The sequence below is a fragment of the Panthera onca genome, chromosome A1 (genome assembly GCF_046562875.1).
Source record: "Panthera onca isolate mPanOnc1 chromosome A1, mPanOnc1 haplotype 2, whole genome shotgun sequence".
NCBI classification, from domain to species: Eukaryota; Metazoa; Chordata; class Mammalia; order Carnivora; family Felidae; genus Panthera; species Panthera onca.
This window is the reverse complement of record NC_138339.1, coordinates 199,720,095-199,725,124: the sequence shown is the minus strand read 5'-3', so window position 1 is coordinate 199,725,124 and position 5,030 is coordinate 199,720,095. Positions and strand designations below refer to the sequence as shown.

Genomic DNA, 5,030 nt, shown 5'->3' with positions numbered 1-5,030 from the left:
GTCTGGAAGTTGTCCTTCCCTTTCTGTTTTTTGGAATAGCTTGAGAAGGATAGGTATTATCTCTGCTTTAAACGTCTGGTAGAACTCCCCTGGGAAGCCATCTGGTCCTGGACTCTTATTTGTTGGGAGATTTTTGATGACTGATTGAATTTCTTTGCTGGTTATGGGTCTGTTAAAGCTTTCTATTTCCTCCTGATTGAGTTTTGGAAGCGTGTGGGTGTTTAGGAATTTGTCCATTTCTTCCAGGTTGTCCAGTTTGTTGGCATAGAATTTTTCATAGTATTCCCTGATAATTGCTTGTATCTCTGAGAGATTTGTTGTAATTATTCCATTTTCATTCATGATTGTATCTATTTGGGTCATATCCCTTTTCTTTTTGAGAAGCCTGGCTAGAGGTTTATCAATTTGTTTATTTTTTCAAAAAAACAACTCTTGGTTTCATTGATCTGCTCTACAGTTTTCTTTAGATTCTATATGTTTGTTTCTGCTCTGATCTTTATTATTTCTCTTCTTCTGCTGGGTTTAGGCTGTCTTTGCTGTTCTGTTTCTATTTTCTTTAGGTATGCTGTTAGATTTTGTATTTGGGATTTTTCTTGTTTCTGGAGATAGGCCTGGATTGCAATGTATTTTCCTCTCAGGACTGCCTTCGCTGCATCCCAAAGTGTTTGGATTGTTGTATTTTCATTTTCGTTTGTTTCCATATATTTTTTTTAAATTTCTTCTCTAATTGCCTGGTTGACCCATTCATTCTTTAGTAGGGTGTTCTTTAACCACCATGCTTTTGGAGGTTTTCCAGACTTTTTCCTGTGGTTGATTTTAAGCTTCATAGCATTGTGGTCTGAAAGTATGCATGGTATGATCTCAATTCTTGTATACTTATGAAGGGCTGTTTTGTGACCCAATATGTGATCTATCTTGGAGAATGTTCCATGTGCACTCTAGAAGAAAGTATATTCTCTTGCTTTGGGATGCAGAGTTCTAAATATATCTGTCAAGTCCATCTGATCCAATGTATCATTCAAGGCCCTTGTTTCTTTATTGACTGTGTGTCTAGATGATCTATCCATTTCTGTTAAGTGGAATGTTAAAGACCCCTGCAATTACCACATTCTTATCAGTAAGGTTGCTTATGTTTGTGAGTAATTGTTTTATATATTTGGGGGCTCCCGTATTCGGCGCATAAACATTTATAATTGTTAGCTCTTCCTGATGGATAGACCCTGTGATTATTATATAATGCCCTTCTTCATCTCTTGTTACAGCCTTTAATTTAAAGTCTAGTTTGTCTGATATAAGTATGGGTACTCCAGCTTTCTTTTGACTTCCAGTGGCATGATAAATAGTTCTCCATCCCCTCACTCTCAATCTGAAGGTGTCCTCAGGTCTAAAATGAGTCTGTTGTAGACAGCAAATAGATGGGTCCTGTTTTTTTATCCATTCTCATACCCTATGTCTTTTGGTTGGCGCATTTAGCCCATTTACATTCAGTGTTATTATAGAAAGATATGGGTTTAGAGTCATTGTGATGTCCGTAGGTTTCATGCTTGTAGTGATGTCTCTGGTACTTTGTCTCACAGGATCCCCCTTAGCATCTCTTGTAGGGCTGGTTTAGTGGTGACAAATTCCTTCAGTTTTTGTTTGTTTGGGAAGACCTTTATCTCTCCTTCTATTCTAAATGAGAGACTTGCTGGATAAAGGATTCTCGGCTGCATATTCTGTCTGTTCTTCACATTGAAGATCTGCCATTCCTTTCTGGCCTGCCAAGTTTCAGTAGAGAGATCAGTCACGAGTCTTATAGGTCTCCTTTTATATGTTAGAGCACGTTTATCTCTAGCTGCTTTCAAAATTTTCTCTTTATCCTTGTATTTTGCCAGTTTCACTATGATATGTCAGGCAGAAGATCGATTCAAGTTACGTCTGAAGGGAGTTCTCTGTGCCTCTTGGATTTCAATGCCTTTTTCCTTCCCCAGATCTGGGAAGTTCTCAACTATTTTTTCTTCAAGTACACCTTCAGCACCTTTCCCTCTCTCTTCCTCCTCTGGAATACCAATTATGCTTATATTATTTCTCTTTAGTGCATCACTTAGTTCTCTAATTTTCCCCTCATTCTCCTGGATTTTTTATCTCTCTTTTTCTCAGCTTCTTCTTTTTCCATAATTTTATCTTCTAGTTCACCTATTCTCTCCTCTGCCTCTTCAATCCAAGCTGTGGTCGTCTCCATTTTATTTTGCAGCTCATTAATATCATTTTTTAGCTCCTCCTGGCCGTTCCTTAGTCCCTTGATCTCTGTAGCAAGAGATTCTCTGCTGTCCTTTATACTGTTTTCCAGCCCAGCGATTAATTTTATGACTATTATTCTAAATTCACTTTCTGTTATATTGTTTAAATCGTTTTTGATCAGTTTGTTAGGTGTTGTTATTTCCTGGAGGTTTTTTTGAGGGGAATTCTTCCCTTTTGTCATTTTGGATAGTCCCTGGAGTGGTGTGGAACTGCCTAGCACTTCCCCTGTGCTGTCTTGAATAACTTGCGTTGGTGGGCAGGGCTGCAGTCAGACCTGATGGCTGCCCCCAGCCCACCGCTGGGGCCACAGTCAGACTGGTGTGTACCTTCTCTTCCCCTCTCCTAGGGGCGGGATTCATTATGCGGTGGCGTGACCCATCTGGGCTACCTGCACACTGCCAGGCTTGTGGTGCTGGGGATCTGACATATTAGCTGGGGGTGGATCGGCAAGGTGCACAGGGGCGGGAGGGGCAGCCTCAGCTCACTTTTCCTTGGGAGATCCGCTTTGGGAGGGGCCCTGCTGCACCAGGAGGGAGTCAGACCCGCTGGAGGGATGGATCCGCAGAAGCGCAGCTTTGGGTGTTTGCGCGGTGCCTGCCAGTTCCCTGGCAGGAACTGGTTCCCTTTGGGATTTTGGCTGGTGGATAGGTGAGGGAGATGGCGCTGGCGAGGACCATTGTTCCCCGCCAAGCTGCACTCTGTCCTCCGGGACTCAACAACTCTCCCTCCTGTTGTCCTCCAGCCCTCCCGCTCTCCAAGCAGATCTGTTAACTTATAACCTTCCAGATGTCAAGTCCCGCTTGCTGTCAGAACACACTCTGTCCGACCCCTCAGCTTTTGCAAGCCAGACTCGGGGGCTCTGCTTGGCTGGCGGGCTGCCCCTCTGCCCTGGCTCCCTCCGGCCAGTCCATGTAGCACGCACCGCCTCTCCGCCCTTCCTACCCTCTTCTGTGGGCCTCTCGTTTGCGCTTGGCTCCAGAGACTCCGTTCTGCTAGTCTTCTGGCGGTTTTCTGGGTTATTTAGGCAGGTGTATGTGGACCCTAAATGATCAGCAGGACGTGCGGTGAGCCCAGTGTCCTCCTGCGCCGCCATCTTCCCAGGATTCTCTGATTTGCATTCTTAATGAATCAACCAAAATTATTTTTTCCAATTGGTTAGATGAAGGAAAGGGGGTTATTTATTACCTTTCTAGGAATCCACCAACATCAAATTCAGCAGTGTTTTTTCTAAAAAAGTAAGGATACATAAACATGAAAACATATATTAATAAATTCCACCACATTAATTGAATAAATATGAAACATATAAAGGAAAAATTAAAGTAAAAAAAACCAATGCTTAAGTGTATAAAGGATTTTTAAATAAATAAATATCTAAAACTAATAATAGAAAGGAACTTTTTTAGAGTAGTATTAAAGGAGATCTTAAAAAATGTAGACCTAAAGTCATCCCTAGTGATCATACTTTAGAAATATTTCCATTCAGCTCAGGGGGAACCAAAACTGCTATATACCAATCATTTCACATTACACTGGAAGTCAGTTAATTCCATAAGACAAGAAATGGGAAATTAGGATCATGAGTATTGGCAAGAAAAAAATATATCACGTGCAGAAAATGTAACTGCCTAAATAATATATCAAAAAGTATTTTAAAATATTTTTGTGGATAGAGAATAAGCATCCATAAATAATTATTGAATTTATAAAATTAAACTGATGAAAACACCATAGAATCCCTTTATGATCTGCCGTCTGTGGTGGAACCTCTGCCAAGATGTAGATTTTCATGAAAACCCTTATGGGGAAGACCATCTCTCTAGAGGTCGAGCCCTCGGATGCAATAGAAAAGGTAAAGACCAAAATCCGGGGTAAGGAGGGAATTTCTCCTGATCAGCAGAGCCTGGTTTTGCTGGCAAGCAACTGGAAGGTGGATGTACTTTTTCTAACTACAACATTTGAAAGGAGTCCACTCTATCTTGTGTTGAAACTTCATGGTGGTGCTAAGAAAAGGAAGAAGTCTTACACCATTCCCAGGAAGAATAAGCATAAGAAAAAGAAGGTTAAGTTGGCTGTCCTACTATAAGGTAGATGAGAATGGTAAAATTAGTTGCCTTCATTGGGAGTGCCCTTCAGATGAATCTGGTGCTGGGGTTTTTATGGCTAGCCACTTTGACAGATGTTATTGCGGCAAATGTTGTCTGACCTAGTGCTTCAACAAACTGGAAGGCAAGGAATTGCGTGCGGGTTAATAAAAAACAAACTAAAAAAATACAATGAAATAAATTTTCCACCAACAATAACAAAGCTCCTTGGAAAAATTCAAATTACAAATGAGGAGGGCACCTGTTGGGATGAGCACTGGGTATTGTATGGAAACCAATTTGACAATAAATTTCATATTAAAATAAAAAAAAATAAAAAAGAAGCTGACTAAAGGGAGACATTCTCAATGTTGATGGATGTTAGTATTCAAAGTTATGAACAGATTGATACATCCAAATAATCTTGACTTTTAAAAAATTCCGGTAAAAGCTCCAATGCTATTTATTCACAACACTTAGAGAAAAAATGTATCTTAAAATGACTGAAGGAAATACAAGTTCAAGAGAAACAAGATAATTATTAAATTCAAAAATGATGTGGAAAATTTCCACATCTAATAATAAGATATCATGATGTGATTTTACCTTGACTTCAAAAATATAATAAACTACGTGTTTAGAAACCCTCCTACCATAAAAACCTAA

The 5,030-nt window shown here is 40.1% G+C and overlaps 1 pseudogene; it reads left to right on the top strand.

Annotated features, from left to right (window-relative positions):
• Nucleotides 1–4,057: 4,057 nt before the first annotated feature.
• LOC132680557 (ubiquitin-ribosomal protein eS31 fusion protein pseudogene) lies at nt 4,058–4,532 on the top strand (annotated as a pseudogene).
• Nucleotides 4,533–5,030: the final 498 nt, after the last annotated feature.